Source organism: Mesoplodon mirus (genome assembly GCF_964341445.2).
Source record: "Mesoplodon mirus genome assembly, chromosome: 2".
Classification (NCBI taxonomy): Eukaryota; Metazoa; Chordata; class Mammalia; order Artiodactyla; family Ziphiidae; genus Mesoplodon; species Mesoplodon mirus.
This window is the reverse complement of record NC_138977.1, coordinates 34,274,059-34,292,988: the sequence shown is the minus strand read 5'-3', so window position 1 is coordinate 34,292,988 and position 18,930 is coordinate 34,274,059. Positions and strand designations below refer to the sequence as shown.

At 35.5% G+C, this 18,930-nt stretch overlaps 1 protein-coding gene across 2 annotated transcripts in view; it reads left to right on the top strand.

Annotated features, from left to right (window-relative positions):
• Window positions 1-18,930, top strand: part of TLL1 (tolloid like 1) — a 256,251-nt gene that overhangs the window by 14,230 nt on the left and 223,091 nt on the right. The window lies entirely within an intron of this gene.

Genomic DNA, 18,930 nt, shown 5'->3' with positions numbered 1-18,930 from the left:
TTTATGATATTGAGTCTTCTAATCCATGGATATGGTATATATCTGCATTTTTAGGCCTTCTTTAATACTCTTAATATTTTTATCTCTAAAATTTCTTTCTTCATGTTTTGATAGACTTATTCACATATATTTTCTACTTTTGATGACATTTTGATATACAATTTTATAAAATTTCTCTTTTAAGTCATTTGCTGCTCTTGTGTAGAAATGTATTTGATTTCTGATGTAGTTAATTTTTATCCAAAATCTTTTCCAGTCTCTTATTAATTTTAATTATATATATATAATTATATTTAATTATATATATATTATATATATTATATATATATAAGTTAATTATATATAATATTATATTTAATTTATCTGTATATTTTTCACATAGGTAATCAAATCATCTGAAATAAAAGTGTAGCTTTGTTTCTTCATTTACAATTCCTGTGCTTTTATTTAATTTAATTTATCTTGCCTTATGTGCTGATAGTCTTCCAGTGTTACATAGAAGTGATAACTGAGACCTAGCTTACTCTGTTCCCAGTTTTAAAGAGAATGCTTTCAATTAGTTATCAATTATGTTACTTGGTGTCTTTTTAAAAAATAGATACCTTTTTATCAGATTAAGGATTTCTGCCTTTCCTGAGATGATATAATTATCCTCATTTCACCTTTTAATGTGGTAAATTAGAATAATTGATCTACTAATATTAACCCACTTTGTATTTCTGAGATGAACCCAATTTGATCACAAGCTATCATTCTTTATATATCCCTATATTCAATTTGTTATTTAGTTCGGAATTTTTGTTTTATGGTCAGTAGTTAAATTGGCCTGAAACTTTTCTTCTTCTATTGTTCTTGTTAGGTTTTAGTGTCAAGGTATGTTTGCCTTATAAACACTCTGGAACAGTTTGTGGAAGATTGGAATTATTTGTTCCTTTTAATGTATTGACAGAGTTTCTCTTTGTTTCTGTTGGGTGTCTGGGAGTACTAACAATTCAGGACAAGTTTAAACTAAATTTTCTGCTTAAGTTTATTGGACTACCATGGTAATATAAATTTATAATGCAAAGCTACTTTGGGGGTGAGTTTTGCTTGTGAGATTTCAGAGGATATTAGCTTTTCTCCATTCTACTTAGGTTCAAGCTTTCAGAAAATCAGTTTTTGTGAAGTTACCTGAGGTGCTATGAGTCCCAAATTTGGGAGTCCCAGATTTTTGAGGGGTTATTCTATTATACTTTTCAGCTTGGGTGGACCTTGGACTGTGTCTTCTGTCCTCTGAGCCCTGCTTGACAACAAAATTCAGTAGCCATGTCAACCAAGCTTGGCACATGCCCTCAGTTAAAGGCTGGCTTTATTTAGTCTTCTGCTTATCTGTCTGGATTCCCTCCTTCACTCAGCCATGAAAATGTTTTACTCATGTTGTCATACATTCAGGGAGATTTTTTAAAGTATTTTATCTAGCATTTTTAGTTATGTAGGAAGCTCAGCCCCATAGTACCTAGTTTGTCATTTTGGCAGAAACAGCAGTCTTTAAAAGGGACTTTAAAAGTTAAAAAGAACTTTAAAATATTAAACATCATCAGGACATTTTCTTCTAGATTTTAAAAATTATGATGATTAAATGGCTTTATTTAAAAACTCATTTATCATTGTTTATTAAATATAACCATAGGTCTTCTATAAGAATATACCATATGTCTACTTTGGTTAATTGGTAATTTCATAATGATCGAGGCACCATTTGTTTTATCTTACCTTTCAGGATAGCTATGCACAAGAACTCCAGAAGTTTCATGAATTTTGTGTGACAACTTCATTGTAAATATAAACATTTTTATACCCTTCACTTGAAAGGATTCAATTCAGATTTCACAGGGGAAGAACATCCATGTGTAAGTCAAACTAGCCATTGTGATTTGCAAGGGAAAGATGCACTGCTTGAATGAAGCAGTATACAAGTTATCTGCACTGACTTGCTGCCTTTAGGCAAATTTGATTACTCTAACCTTGCAGGATTATGCTTTTCTTAAACTTTCCAGTGAGGTTGATTGGGAATGTGTTTCTACATCTTTTGATGTTTAATATATCTGTTTTACTAATTTTGAAAAAATAGAGAAACAACCCACCATCATTCGATATCTTCAATTTTTTTTTAAATTAATAAAGCTTTTTCTTTTTTATTTAAAATAAGAATAACTTCTTTGGGGCTTCCCTGGTGGCACAGTGGTTGAGAGTCTGCCTGCCGATGCAGGGGACACGGGTTCGTGCCCCGGTCCGGGAGGATCCCACATGCCACTGAGCGGCTGGGACCGTGAGCCATGGCCACAGAGCCTGCACGTCCGGAGCCTGTGCTCCTCAACGGGAGAGGCCACAGCAGTGAGAGGCCCGCAGGAAAAAAAAAAAAAGAATACCTTCTTTAACCTCTTCTCACATGACTATTCAAAGTTTTAATAATACAATTTTAACCTCAACATTTACTCATTCAAAATTTCCTGTATTGCCTTTTTAGTTACAGGACCTCAAATGAAATCTTATTAAGTCATAGAAATGTAGCTCTGAATGTACTTTTAGAGGTTATAACCTCAAACTCCTCATATTAGAGGCACTATAATATTTTGAAGTCCTAACCAATCCCAATTATCATGCTTAACCTATTTTGGAGGAGATTATGCAAATCGATGGAGTTGGTGGTGGTGACTTGTGTATATGAAAAGAGGTAGATTAGAAAGGTCACTGGCATACACTGTGTCATTCACTGATTCGTTATTGTTTCCTGAAAATATGCCATTAATGATTGCTTTGAATTAAGCACTGTTCTTTCTATGCCTCTTTTCTTTTAAAACACAAATACTCTTTGCTGGGTAAATGTTAAGTCATTAACATGCAAATCATTAATGTGAAAGATCAGACCTGTTTCATAAACATACTAGGAACACAGAAAATAAGAAGGTGGAGAAAGCAGCTCTGAGGACAACCCTAGCCTACTTTACCACTTTGCTTTTGGGTAGCTCCTAGTCTGGGTACTCCAATGACTCTCTTGCCGTTTAAATTTATGCATTCCTTATATTGGTCCCTCTGCATTATGCTCAGTCATTCTTAGTCAGCCTTGATCTGGGTTGTGGTTATAGAGATTTTTCTTCTCTAAAAGACAGTTTTAGAGATTTCATCTTTAAGACAGTAGCCGTTTCCTTCAACTTCATTCTTTCTTTTAACTCCAAATTGTATTTGTCATTTTAAGTCATTAGTGAGCATGTAAGCTAGTACTGAGTTTTTGAGTGAGACTCTCACTTGATAGTCTTATAAACTTCCATAGAATGATAATAAGTTTTAAAGTGCTTTTTTAGTAAGGTTTTCTAAATGAGTGTTCACTACTTAAATAAAATTTGATCCAAATTTAATGATAATATTTCTTGATATGGGACTAACTAAAATCTTGCTAAATTCAAGCTGTGTAAACTTCTGCTTCTGGCCAGGATGGAGTAACAGGGACCAGATTATCACTGTGCCTAAAACTGTACAAAATATAAGGAACAATAGTTCCCAAGACATTGGGGACCAGGCAACAAAGGAGAGTGGTCGTTGGGAAACAGGAAATAAATGAGGTGAGCCCTATGACTGCCCCAGCTTACTATGTATACAACAGGGTTGGAGAATCCAGGCAGAGACCAGAAGTTTCCCTGTTGAGGAGATGGAGCTGGGAGTCCAGAATCCAAAGCAGCTAGAGTTTATGGGGCAAAGTACCAGAGAGGAGAGAGCTGCATGGAGAAAATTTTGGAGACCTGCAGAGAATTCCCAGCAATGTCCAACCCAAATACTCAGCAGACTAGTGATTAGTGCATACATGTAAGAAGACTACCCAATACTCAGGAAATAACTACCCAAAAGGATAAGAGGGGAAAATCCTTGGAGCTCACACAGAGCTGGTAAGAATGTTCTGTTGTCATCTGGGAGAGTGGAAAAACCTCATAATTTACTGGACATCAGATAGAATCTGAGAAGAGTTTTTCCACAGTATTGGGAATAGCTCTAGCCTAAACACTGCTCTGGTTCTACCTAAAAAAGCTTGAAAAAAAGATCAGAAAAGATCCAAGTAATTTAACTGCTTCCCAGAATAAAACTCAAGAGTATTTATAGGAATATAAAGATACCCAGCAACCAACAAGTTAAAATTCGATCAGCGTTGCTTCTGGCATCAAATCAGTGTTGCAGCATTGTTTTAAGAGGCAAAAAAAGTAAAAGATATGGAAACAATGAGAATGTCTAACATTAGGAAAATTGTTGACTAAAATATGTTATATCCTTAGTAAAAAATAAAATGAACATATTGAAAAGAATTAGTTAAAGCATATATGTGTTGATTCAGCTCTGTAAATCAACACATATATGCTTTAACTAATTCTCTATATTCATGATTTAATGAATGAAAAATAAAAGCAAACTTCAAAAAAACCACAAAAATTATATATTTTGTCTATATATTGTTTACATATGAAAAATAGAAAAAGGTATGGAAGAACACATACCAGGTTTTTAATATTTGTTACCTGAGGAAATGGAATAGGCATAGGGTATAGAGACTATATAATTTTTTCTTTCATATAATTGAATTGTTTTATTTGTAAGATAAGTATAAAGTACTTTGTAATTTTTCAAGCCTTAAAATATTTAATAGGAAAAATTAATGACAAAGACTATGTAGGGATATTAAATATTTTTATAATACAAAATGACAGTATGGAAATATTAGTTGACTATATGCTTTCAGTACAACTGTAAAAATGGGATAAACATGTAAAAGATAAAGACTAGTAAGAATGTGAGAGTTTTTTTAAAGAATGCTAGATTTATGTATACTTCCCCCCCTTTGTTATGTCTGAATGTTTGCGGGCAATAATAATGATAGTTCTATTATGTAAAGTATGTAAAATATAGATGGATGTGGGTGAAGTGTAGATGAGAAAACATAAAAATGAAAGTTATTAACATGGAAAGCTTATAAATCATTTTGCTTTTTCAATTTCCCCAAACTTTATGTAATGTTGTAATGTATTTATAATAAAGTGACTCAAAATCCAACTGGGCTTGCAAAGAACTACAAAAATATAATTCACAATGAAGAGGAAAATCAGTCAAATAAAAGTGTCTTAGAAATGATACAGATGATGGAACTAATTTGTTTGATTTTTGTTTGTTTGTTTTTTTGTGGTACGTGGGCCTCTCACTGTTGTGGCCTCTCCTGTTATGGAGCACAGGCTCTGGACACACAGGCTCAGTGGCCATGGCTCATGGGCCCAGCCACTCCATGGCATGTGGGATCTTCCCTGACCGGGGCACAAACCCGTGTGCCCTGCATCGGCAGGCAGACTCTCAACCACTGCACCACCAGGGAAGCCCAGATGATGGAACTAGTAAACAAAGACATTAAACTAATTATTATAATGTTATTTCATATGTTCAATAAGCTAGAAGAAAGATTTTAAAAATAATTTTTAGACATGAAGAATATTAAAAAAAGACCCAAATCAAATTTCTAGAAATGAAATATCCAACATTTGAAATTTAAAATATACTGAATGGTATTACCAACAGATTGTACACTGCAGGAGAAAAGATTAGTAAACCTGAACACAATACAAGAAACTATGCAAGATGGAGCACAAAGAGAAAAGAGAATTTAAAGCACAATAGAGTATCAGTGAGCTGTGGGACAATGTTAAGTGGCTTAGTGTGCAAGTAACTGGAGTTGCTGAAGGAGAAGAGATAAATGGGGGTGAGGTGGGAGAGAACAAAGCCTAGAAAACTATTTGAAGGAATAATACCTGAAAATTTCTAAATCTGATGAAAACAGTAAATGTGTAAATGCAATAATCTAAATAAATCCCATGTACAAAAAGCACAAAAAAATCTGTACTATGTCACATAATATTTCTTAAATCCAGTGATAAAGAGAAGATAGTAAAGAAGCCAGAGTAAAGAACACATGACAGAGGAACATACAAAGGAATTACAGTTTACCCTTGAACAACTTGGGGGTAAGGACACTGACCCCAAACAATTGAACATCTGAGTACTGCTATCTGTTCCTCAAAAACAAAGGAATTGATAAATGACTCACCCAAGGGAAGGAGCCTGAGTCATTTTGGATAGAATCAAGACTCAAATCCTAGTTTTTTTGATTCCACACATTGTGATCTCTAATTGAACACAAACTTTCCTTGACATTTAGTTAATTTAAAGATCTGTAAAATGAAAATACAGGTATTATGTTTATTGAAAAAAATCCATGCATGAGTGGATCCTGGCACTTCAAACCTGTGTTGGTCAAGGGTCAACTGTACATAAGGAGGAGCAAGGATAGGAATGACTGCAGATTTCTCATTGTAAGCAATGTAATCTAGTAGATAGTAGAGCAACATCTTCAAAATACTGAAAGAAAAACAGTGTAAACTTAGAATTCTTTACCTAGTAAAAATATCTGTCAAGAAATGAAGGTGAAATACTTTTTCAAACCTACAAAAGCTGAAATAATTTATCCCTATCCAACTGACCCTACAAAAAATCTTAAAAGAAGTCCTTCATATACAATGGAATGTTACTCAGCCATAACAAGGAATGAAATCTTGCCATTTGTGACAAGGATGGACCTTGAGGGATAAGTGAAATGTCAGACAGTGAAAGACAAATGATGCATGATTTCACTTATCCGTGGAACCTAAAAAACAAGTGAACAAACAATAAAACAGAAACATAGTTATAGATACAGAGAACAGAGAGGTGGTTGCCAGAGGGGAGGGGTTGTGAGGGGAGGAAAGAAATAGGTGAGGGAGATTAAGAGGTACAGAATTCCAGTTGCAAAATAAATGAGTCACAGGTATGAAATATACAGCATGAGGTATATATTCAATAATTAGTAATACCATTGTATGGTGACAGCTTGTAACCAGACTTATTGTGGTGATGAATTTGAAATGTATAGAAATATGTAATCACTTTGTTGTATACCAGGAACGAACATGGTGTTATAGGTCAGTTATACTTCAAAAGCAAACAAACTCATAGAAAGAGAGATCAGATTTGTGGTTACCAGAGGGGAGGTGTAGGGGGAGGTGGAACTGGATGAAGGCAGTCAAAAGGTACAATGAATTCTACAAAATATTTAAGGAAAGTAACCCACCAATTTTCTAATTTTACTCAAAATTTTCTGGGGAACTGAAGAAAAATCATATGATCATTTCAATGTGAAAAAAAAAATCATCATGACTAAAAACTTAACAAACTTAAGTTTGCTAAGAATATAATGGAAGTTCCTTAATTTAATATACATTACCTACAAAAAATCTATAGCAAATATACCTAATAGGGAACTGTTGAATCCTTTTCCTCTAACATTGGGAATGACGCAAGGATGCCCACTATAACCACTTCTATTCAGATTGTACTGGAGCTCCTTGCTAGTGCACTAAAGCAAGAAAAATAAAAGACATAAAGATTAGAAAGGAAGATATAAACATAAATGTCATTAGTAGTCAAGAAAATATGAAGTAAACCCACACTTACTAGAAGGACTGAAAAGAAAAAGACAATACTGAATGGGAGAATGTGGAGCCACTGAAATTCTCATACAATGCTGATAAGATATAATCACTTTGGAACCCGCTTAGCAATATCTACTGAGGATGACCATACACACACCCCATAACTCAGCAATCCTACTCCTAGGTATGTGCCCAACACAAATGCTTATATAGGTTTACCAAAAGGCATATACAATAACGTTCATTTCATAAAAGCACTATTTGTAATAGTTCAAACTGGAAACAAAACAAATGCCATTAACAGAAGAAAGATAAATTGTAGTATATTCACATGATTCGATACTACACATAGATGAGAAGAAATGCCCCACAATGCATACAACAATGTGGATGGATTCCACAAACATTATACTTAGGAGAATAAATGAGACACAAGAGAGAAAAAAAAATAAAGAATACAAATTTCCAGTTAGAACATAAATAAGTACTAGGGATGTAATGTACAACAAGGTAAGTATAATTAATACTGCTGTATATTATATATGAAAATTGTTAAGAGAGTTAAGAAAGGTCTCATCACAAGGAAAAAAATATATTTTTTCTATTTAATTTTGTATCTATATGAGATGGATGCTCATATTATGATAAACATTTTATGATGTAAGTCAAATCATTATGCTGCACACCTTAAACTTATATAGTGCTATATGTCAATTGTACTTCAATAAAACTGGATGAAAATAAAAGTCCTCCAAGTAGATGGCAAATGACAAGAGATGAAGATCTGAATCTACTCAAAGGAATAAAAAGCATGGGAAATGGTAACTACATTGCTAAATGAAGACTTTCTCTTTCATTGTTTAAAACTTTCCTTCTGCCCTGTATTATATGTCTGATTTCACAAAGGATTTGATATACTAAATTCTCCTGTTTAATGTGACTTTCCATACTCCATTTAATTCCTATCTTCTGGGCCATATCCATCTTGTCATCTTCTCCCTGTTGTCTTCCTGTTCATTGGCAAACACTGCTGGCACCCCCTCCCTCCCTAGATTAAACACGCACGCACCTACTTTTATAGAGGTGAGAGTTGGTTAAAATTAGCATCAAATACAACTTTGAAGGAGTCATGGAATAATTATGAGTGATAAATATTAGAAACATTTAGGATTAGGAGCTGAAATGAAGATAGTATCTAAATGTGTTAAAACCAATTTTATGATTCCTAATCTGTTTTCTAAAAGCATCATCAGTTGCTTTTATGACTCATTCCTCAGTCGCTCACCAATGAGAGATCCCACAGATGTCCAGTGAGGCAGGTACCCACGTTATAGTCTAAGAATAATTCTGCTTATATTTTTAGAATAATAATGCCACAGCTCATTTCTAGGATAGGAACAGTTTTCTAAACATTATGGCCCAGGAATCAGAAAACTGCTGACTTGATTTTGTAAATACAAGTTTTATTTTAAAAAAAAGCTTTTATTGGAACACAAGTCATTTCTTTTACATCTTGTCTATGGCTGCTTTCACGCTATGACTGTGGAATTGAGTAGTTGCAACCACTAGAGTCGCAAGCCTTCTTGCAAACCTAAATTATTTACTCTCTTTAAGAAAATGTTTGCTGACTCCTATAGTTAATTAAAATTAATAGCAGCAAATGCAGAACTTACTATGTGCCAGGTCATTTTAGTATATTAATTAAAATATTAATTCTAATATACCTAAAAATCATATGAGGTAGGTTCTCTTACAATACTTATTTAACTGAGGAAACTGAGGTGCAGAGTGGTTAAATAACTTGTCCTTAGTCACAAAGCTAATAAGTAGTAGGGCCAGGATTTGAACAAAGGTGGCTTGACTCCAAAGTTTGGGCTTTTAACAGCTTGTCTCATACTGCTGCTCCAATTGAAGATATAAAGGAAATACAGATTTTTTTTTTTTTAAATCCAGCATGTGGGGCTTCCCTGCTGGTGAAGTGGTTGAGAGTCCGCCTGCTGATGCAGGGGACACGGGTTCGCGCCCTGGTCCAGGAGGATCCCACATGCCGTGGAGCGGCTGGGCCTGTGAGCCATGGCCACTGAGCCTGTGTGTCCGGAGCCTGTGCTCCACAACAGGAGAGGCCACAACAGTGAGAGGCCCACCTACCACAAAAAAAAAAAAAAAAAAAAAGAATCCAGCATGTGGAATACATGGTGAATTTATGGCGGACAGACAGCCAATTTAGGTGAAAATCAGGGAATTATTTTAATTATAAGAAAGAAGATAAGATATATGTAATTAGTTCTGGATTAATTATTGCAGTTTCTTCAGGCTTATTCATGAAAGAATAATTGTGAGAGAAGCCAATTTTTTAAAAATTGTAAGTTACTTTTTCAAATTAGGCCCGTATCTCAGTACAGTAATTTTACAGGACAGTAGACTCAGGCTCCTTTTATCAGCTTCTTCATTTCTCGATTTTGTCTCTCTGGTTCAGTGTCATATACGTGGAACTGTTTCACCGAGAAATCAAAATCATTTCCAAAATTTAGTTTCCTAACTTTGAGTTTTCTTTTAACCTGTTTTAAATCTTCTGCATCAGTGTAGTACATAAATCAGTAAACATTTATTCCAGTAACTGTTTGCAACTAAAACTTGTGAAATGAAACAGGTTCAAGAGATTCTGACAGCTTGCTTATTTTTCTAGAAGCTATTTGAGTTTGGATTTTTGACACAGTGGCCTCAAAAAAGTTTAAAAATTATAAGCATACAATTTGTTAGCTGTTTCTCCTTATGGAGATTATGCTTGTGACCAAAATTTAGAGTTATGTTTTTATTAAAAAAACATTATGCCACAGCTTAATCCATTTTTGGACTCTAGGGCCATAATAGATAGTTCTTTCAATATGCGAAGCATGAGTTTTGTTCATCATGAGGTGTTAAAGCGATTCCTGTTTATCGTATCAAACATCCACAAAAACGTGTTCATTTCCTTTTAGTAGGTACCTGCGGAATATATGAGGAATTAAAGAGTATTTTGTGGAGAGTGTCATATCCTGCAAAGAGACTATAGTCTGGTAGGAAGTATTAGAAAAAAAGTATACAGATGATCGTAATAAAAAATGCAGAAGTAAGGCCAACTTCACATAAGACACTATAAACTTGTGATAAGTTAAACAGCATTAAAATATTGAAATACTTGTTCAGGAAAATAATACAAGTTGATATGGAAGATAACAAATTTTTGCCACAAACAATGTTATAGGAATTGAAAAGGAAGAAATATTCTTTTACTAGTTCACATTTGAACTGCTTTACAAAGAGGTGGAACTGGGTTTTAAGTAGATAGGAAGGATTAGATTATAAGAATACTAAGTATTTCTATAGCACTTAATTTTTTAAATGCTTTTTTATATCTAATCTGATTTTATAGCAACTTAATAGAACAAGTAGTATCGTTATTCTAATTTTTAAAGTAATTTGAAACCAAGAGGGGTTCAGTGGCTTCTGTGTACACAGCTGGTATGTGGTGGAAGTACTATTCACACCCAGGTTTTCCAGCTCTGAATCCTCTTAAGTTCTGTATTGTACTACCCCTTAAAGGGAAGAGTGGAAAGCACAAAGCTAGAGTCAGTCTGCCTGGGAAAGGAGGAAAGGAGGTTGGAAATTAGGCTGGGAGGCAGAGAGTGTCTAGATTCTGAAGCTCCTTAAATACCTGAGAATAGATTTGAGGTGGGAGCAGGGAAAGAGAAGATGAGTGGACCATTGTAGGACAGACATGATTGTGGCACAGACCAGGGTATTTGTAATGAGGTTGGAGGGAAGTGTTTAGATTCTGGGTGCATTTTGAATATAGAGCCAACTGGATGCGTGGAGTTTTGAGAGGAAGAGAGAGTCAAAAATGATTCCAAAGCTTAAAACTTGAGCAACTAGAAGAACACAATTATGGGGAACACTGAGAGACGAGCAGGTCAGAGTTGAGTTTTGGATGTTTGGACTTGTGGAATAAAGATGCCAATTACACATCAAAGTGGTGGTGTCAAATGGGCAGTTGCAACACTTGAGTCTGGAGTTCAGTGGAAAGTCTAGGCTGGAGATAGGAATTTGGAAGCCATCAGAATGTACATAATGTTTATAATGGTGAGATTGAGTGACATCGCTAGAGGAATGATAGTAGATAAGAGGTCTGAGAACTTAGTTCTAGGGTGCCCCAGAATTCTGAGTTCCTGAAGGAACCAGTATGGGGCTTGAGACTAATGCAGTTGCTTTGGAATAATAATAATAAAAACAGAAAAGAGGCTGCTGGATGTGGGAAGAGCTCTAAGGGCATGTTGATCTGTAACTTAAGAGCGACATGGAGAAAATTTTTTCTAGACCATGCTAGAGGCCTAATGATAATGTTAGGCAATGAATACTTCAAGGAAAGTCCATCCTTAAACACTCTATTGATTAAATATTTTTATTTTTTGTATGAAACAATGTTTAGTTAGTTGTCACATAACAGAGTAAGAAGTAATAGGAATAATGACTCCCTATTATTCATTTTTAACATGAGGAAACTGGTATCAGAGAAGATGAGTTGCTTGTAGTTTTACAGTTAATAATAGCACTATTTTTGGTTATTAAAGTCAAGTCAATTTTCAATACCTATTATAGCCCCTGCTGCTAATTTTCTAGAGTGATGTGTTTTATAAGAGGGAACCAATTACAGACCAGAGCAAAGTAGAGAAAAGTGATTGATGTTAAGGAAAATAACAGAAGAACATTTAGAACAAAGCGAGATGATCTACAAGGACATGAAGAATCATGGTGTGGTGAAAAAGCACTAGACTGATAATCAGGAAATTTGGAGACCAGTCCTGGCTGCTAAACTCTCTGGAAGCCTTGAAACTAATTTCTGAGAGTTCTGTATGTGGCTGAGAGCCTGACTTTCATGTAGGAAAGGATTTGTAGGCACATTAAAAAGGTCTGGGAGGACACACCTATCAAGGAGTTACTTCTGCAGAGAAGATTGAGCTTGGAAGGGCACAGCAAAAGGAGACTTAATTTCCTCTATAGTGTTGTTTGATCTATTTACAATGAACACGTATTACTTAAGTTTCATCAAAAATAAAAATGGTAAAATACTGTAAGAGAAAATTCAATTCAGCAATTTCTAGACATCAGTAGAAAGATGTAGTTCATACCCATTTGATCTCTAAGTTTCTCCTGTAAAATGAGGGAGTTTGACTAGAGACCCCAAAACCATTTCCAGCTCTAGCATTCTGGGGTCCTATGGAGAGCATAAATGTTAACATCTGGGGCCTTTTCCTCACTACTACATAAAAAAGAAACTTTGAACTAATATATTCATGAAAATCGGGTAACCAAAATGCTGTGGTTCACCAAAATGCTGAACTTGTAATGTGGATCTATACTAAGTTATTTAGTAAAACAATACATTATTTCACATAACCATAATAATCACTTGAAATAGTTGCTGTTATTATCACCTGTCATCTAATTTTACCTATGAGGACATTGGGGCTTATCAAGATTAACTGGCATTCCCATGGTCACACAGCTGCTAAGTGACGAAACCCAAGCCTGAGTCCTACACCTGAAAGCTTAACCATGAAACAGTCTGATTTCAGTTTTTTAGGGGGTGTACACCTTCCTTGATGTGGAGAAGTAATGATTTATTTTAGTTTACAGAGTGGGAAAACCAGTTAGCTTGGTTTTTGTCAAGTACCTCATTTCTGAACCCGCTTTCTTTCAAGTTAATTTTTCAAGTTAATTCAGTTAACTGCTCACATCTCTTTCTGGTTCCTAACATTGTATAACTCTACCCTCATTCTTCAGACATAAATTGCACTGCCCAAATTTTAATTTGTGTTTCTGAAACACAAATCCCTTCAAATTTATGGGTCTTTTTAACGTGACAGTATTTATTTTTTCTACAGAAAAGTTAAAGGTTTTCTTTAAAATGATATTGTCTCTGAATTCAGAGCATTAGATAATAGACTTTATGTTGGCAGCACTGCTTGCCCCCTTCAACAGCCTACAGACCCACACATCCAGCTGACTGTCTTCCTGGTCCTAACATACTGTCCTACTCAGATCTCCAGCTTGAGTCTGTGACTTCATTTCTCTCTTAACTCTTGGACATAGAGCACTCCCAGGTCTGACCCACTTCTCTGCACCTTCCTAATTATCATTCCAAAACTTGATTTGGTTTGTCTACTGTTCTGTTTTCCTGCTCAGTTTCTATGACCTATATGAATGGCTCTCAGACCTATCAGAGCATCAGAATCACCCAAAGAAATGTTTAAATTACAGATTCCAAAGTACATATCAGAAGTGCTAAATCAGTTGCTTGAGTTGAGAGCTGGAAATCTATATTGAAAAGAATTGCTTTCATGCATAGCCAAACAGGGAATTCCTGCCCATGTGATATCTTTACCTGAAGCAGGTGTCCATGCCAGTTTTCTCCTGGTTCAATGATCTTTCTTCACCAGGTATGGGAAGTTAAAGAATTAGCTATCATTCTGTCATGGCACCTTGATTAGAAACTTTGTATTTGAGAATTATAATAAAAAGGCATTCTAATTTCCAGGAAAATGGTGTGTAAGCGTTTTTCTGGAGATTAGAAAAATAGTTCTAAAAATAGAAATTATTTTTAGAATCATATTCCCTATAGAGATGCTCATTTTACCAAAAAAATAAAAACAAAACCTTTTAGGTTAAATCATTTTTCTCTTTTACCCTCTTTAATGAAATATAAAACACTTTATGCATCGGAGTTTACAAGCAAATTTTTCTTTAAAAATCATCATCATACCATATAAGCTGTGAGGTTATTACATGTTTATTCCAAACAGTTTTTGAAATTAGAGATTTCAGCCAATTTTCCAATGGATATTTTTCTTAGTTGAATAACAACTCCAGATCACTGATTTTTTTAATCCCGTTTAGTACAAGGTGTTTTTTTGTTGTTGTCGTTGTTTTTGTTGTTTTGTTTTGTTTTGTTTTGTTTTGTTTTTTGCGGTATGCAGGCCTCTCACTGTTGTGGCCTCTCCCGTTGCAGAGCACAGGCTCTGGACGTGCAAGCTCAGCGGCCATGGCTCACGGGCCCAGCTGCTCCGCAGCATGTGGGATCTTCCCGGACTGGGGCACGAACCCGTGTCCCCTGCATCGGCAGGCGGACTCGCAACCACTGCGCCACCAGGGAAGCCCAGTACAAGGTTTTTGTAATTAAAATATTCAATGAAAATAAACCTATTTAGGTTAATTTACTTAGTGAATGTTTAATAAATGTCTACTAAATACAAACAACCTTATTAGGTACTAGAGACAAACACAGTTTCTGTCTCCATTTTGCTATTATCTATTTTTGTTGTATGAAAAGAGCCTTTACAGAGCCGAGTGCTCTTGTTCGGCACATCATGCTACTTTTCTCTCTGAGGCAGCATATGCAGATTACTTTTTGAACCATGGCTTAATTACAAAGAACTGCTTAAAGCAAAGAAAATGATATATAATTTATTCACCTGAGAAATTCAGGGCAAAGCCAGTCCTGCTTAAGCATGGAAGTCTAGTTGAAAATATGTTAATACTGTGTTCCAAAACAGAATTCCATATTATTGAGTCTTCTCTCCTGCATCTTACCCTTAATTTGCTGTTGTGCAAAATAGCAGCTGTCTCATAGTACCACTTAAACTGAAGTACTATGTAAAACACTTATATTTCAGTTTCTAATTATTTACAGCATACACTAGGGAAGTTCCAAAGATATAAGAAGTTAATGCATTAAATCTCCATAATTCTCTCCTTCTTCACCATTTTTAGTTGCTTATAGCACCAACAAGAAACGATGTTTAAACTCTTTTCAGGAATGTTTCTTTTTTTATATTCGTTATCTTCACTTGATAGTATTTTGTGTATGGCTTTTATTTTTTACCACGTGTAAAATATTTGTAGGTTTGTTTTTCCATTGCTGCCCCAGAGAACAGCAGACTCTAGTAAAAAATGTATTTATGCAGATTTGGAGAAGTCTTGAACTTATTCATGATTTTCCCGCAGATTTTCTTATCTAAATAAACACATAATTTTTGATTCCATGAAATGCAATTTGTACTGCTATTCAAACTCATAGAGTTCTCTGACTTCTGGAGAGTTATTGAAGGCTTGATGTCCAAGCCATTTCAGTGTTACCTGAGGAGAGACTTGGTGACCCCTCAGTTGGAACAGAAGGATGCACGGGATGACAGCACAGACAGTGACGATGCCCTTGTGAAAAACTGTGAAGGTCTGAGATTCCTGCAGACTACTTGCAGGCTGAGGGGTTCACTGGCCACAGTTTCACAGATGCTGGCAGAAGCTTTTGTTTCTGAGAAAAACAACACCTAGTAAAGCAAACAGTATGGATTTCATATTTGTGGGAGTTCTTTATGCACCCCAGGTCCCTCGGGGGTGCTGTGGAGGGGCCGAGTAGTTGGCGCTAACGCGGAGGAGCAGAATCACAAGCAGAGACCTCAAATGGGCTGCAGCCAAACCTCTCCAAACTCTGCCCTGGAAAGAGATGTTATACTGCTCAGAAAATAAATCTGCCCACTGCCCTATCTGTCTAGACTGTTCTCTATAAAAATTCCTTGAAAAGGTAGTCTAGACCGAAGGACATCAGTATTTACCACAAGATATGCCCACAAGAGACCTTTGGAGAATTGTCTCTCAATAGTCCTGAGCAATGAATATGATCACGATTTAAACTATTCCTATCAGAATTTTATACCCATTCTACTAATTCTGGTTACCTGAGTTTACCTTGGAGTGTATCTTTTTATATCACCAGTATCATAGGCAATATTGATGGTTAACAGTGTGGCTAGAACATAATGCCTAGAAGCACAGATGGAAGGGCAGCTCATCCTAGACCAGCCCCCTTTCATACAGATGAACACGGCGTAAGCGGGTTCTAGGAAACATGTTCAATAACAATAGCCCAAACTGGAACTGCCTTTTAAAGAAGATCTGAGAAACAAAAAGGAAATAAGACATGTCAGAGAAATAAGGGCCAGCTATTCAGGAAGGACTATTGAGAACAGTCTCTTTCTACAGTTGGAGTTAAAGCTCCTGGTTAGGATTGAGAGTTTAGGGGATGGTGTGATGTGATGAACTACAAGCTATCCTTTCTTTTCTTTTTTCTTTTTCTTTTGCCAGGTACTTAATTGCCTGCATTAAGATGTCTCTTTCTTTCTCTCTCTCGTTCTCTCTTTCTTTTTCTTTCTTTCTCTCTCTCTTTCTCTTTCTTTTTTCTTTCTTTCTTTCTTTCTTTCTTTCTTTCTTTTTTTTCTTTCTTCTTTCTCTTTCTTTCTTTCAATTGGGGTATAGTTGCTTTACAATTTTATGTTAGTTTCTGCTGTACAATGAAGTGAATCAGCTATACGTATACATATATCCCCTCGCTCCGGGACCTCCCTCCCACCTATCTAGTTCACCACAGAGCACTGAGCTGAGCTCCCTGCACTGTACAGCAGGTTCCCAATAGCTATCTGTTTTATACAAGGCAGGGTACATACCTCAATCCCAATCTCCCAATTCATCCCATGACCCTCCATGTCCAAATGTCTGCTCTCTACCTCTGCATGTCTATTCCTGCCCTGCAAAGAGGTTCATCTGTACCATATTTCTAGATCCCACATATATGCATTAATATATGATATTTGTTTTTCTCTTTCTTACTTTGCTCTGTATGACAGACTCTATGTCCATCTCTACAAATGACCCAATTTCATTCCTTTTTATCACTAATATTCTGTTGTATATAGTACCACATCTTCTTTATCAATTCCTCTGTTGAGGGACATTTAGGTTGTTTCCATGTCCTGGCTATTGTAAATAGTGCTGCAATGAATATTGGGGTGATGTGTCTTTTTAAATTATGGTTTTCTCTGGGCATATGACCAGTAGTGGGATTGCTCAGTCATATGGTAGTTCTATTTTTAGTTTTTTAAGGAACCTCCATACTGTTCTCCATGATGGCTATATCAACTTACATTCCCAACAACAGTGCAAGAGGATTCCCTTTTCTCTACACCCTCTCTAGCATTTATTGTTTGTAGATTTTTTCATGATAGCCATTCTGAGTGGTGTGAGGTGACACCTCATTGTAGTTTTGATCTGCGTTTCTCTAATAATTAGTGATGCTAAGCATCTTTTCATGTGCCTCTTGGCTGTCTCTATGTCTTCTTTGGAGCAATGTCTATTGAGGTTTTCCACCCATTTTTTGATTGTGTTATTTTTTGGGTTTTTTTTTTGTATTCAGCTGCATTAGCTGTTTGTATATATTAGATATTAATACCTTGTCAGTTGCTCTGTTTGCAAATATTTTCTCCCATTCTGAGGGTTGTCTTTTTTGTCTCATTTATGGTTTTCTTTGCTGTGGAAAAGCTTTTGAATTTAATTAGGTCCCATTTGTTTATTTTTGTTTTTATTTCCATTTCTCTAGGAGGTGGGTCAAAAAGGATCTTGCTGTGATTTATGTCATGAAGTGTTCTGCCTATGTTTTCCTCTAAGAGTTTTATAGTGTCTGGTCTTATAGTGTAAAACCAAAATGGTTTTCAATCCATTTTGAGTTTATTTTTGTGTATGGTGTTAGGGAATGTTGTAAGTTCATTCTTTTATACGTAGCTGACCAGTTTTTCCAGCACCACTTATTGAAGAGACTGTCTTTTCTCCATTATATGTTCTTGCATCCTTTGTCATAGATTAGGTGACCATAAGTGTGTGGGTTTATCCTTGGGCTTTCTATCCTGTTCCATTGATCTATATTTCTGTTTTTGTACCAATACCATACTGTCTTGATGACTGTACCTTTGTACTATAGTCTGAAGTCAGAGACCCTGATTCCTCCAGCTCCATTTTTCTTTCTCAAGATGGCTTTGGCTATTTGGGGTCTTTTGTATTGCCATATAAATTATAAAACTTTTTGTTTTAATTCTGTGAAAAATGTCATCAGTAATTTGATAGAGATTGCATTGAATCTGTAGATTGCTTTGGGTAGTATAGTCATCTTCACAATATTGATTCTTCCAATCAAAGGACATGGTATATCTCTCCATCTGTCTCTGTCATTTCTTCTCAAGTGCACACGGAACATTCTCTGGGATAGATCACATCTTGGGTCACAAATCAAGCCTTGGTAAATTTAAGAAAAATGAAGTCATATCAAGCATCTTTTCTGACCACAACACTATGAGGTTAGAAATCCATTACAGGAAAAAAAACTGTAAAAATCACAAACACTTGGCGGCTAAACAATAAGCTAATAAATAACCAAGAGATCACTGAAGAAATTAAAAAGGAAATAAAAAAATACATAGAAACAAATGACAATGAAAACGCAATGACCCAAAACCTATGGATGCAGCAAAAGCAGTCA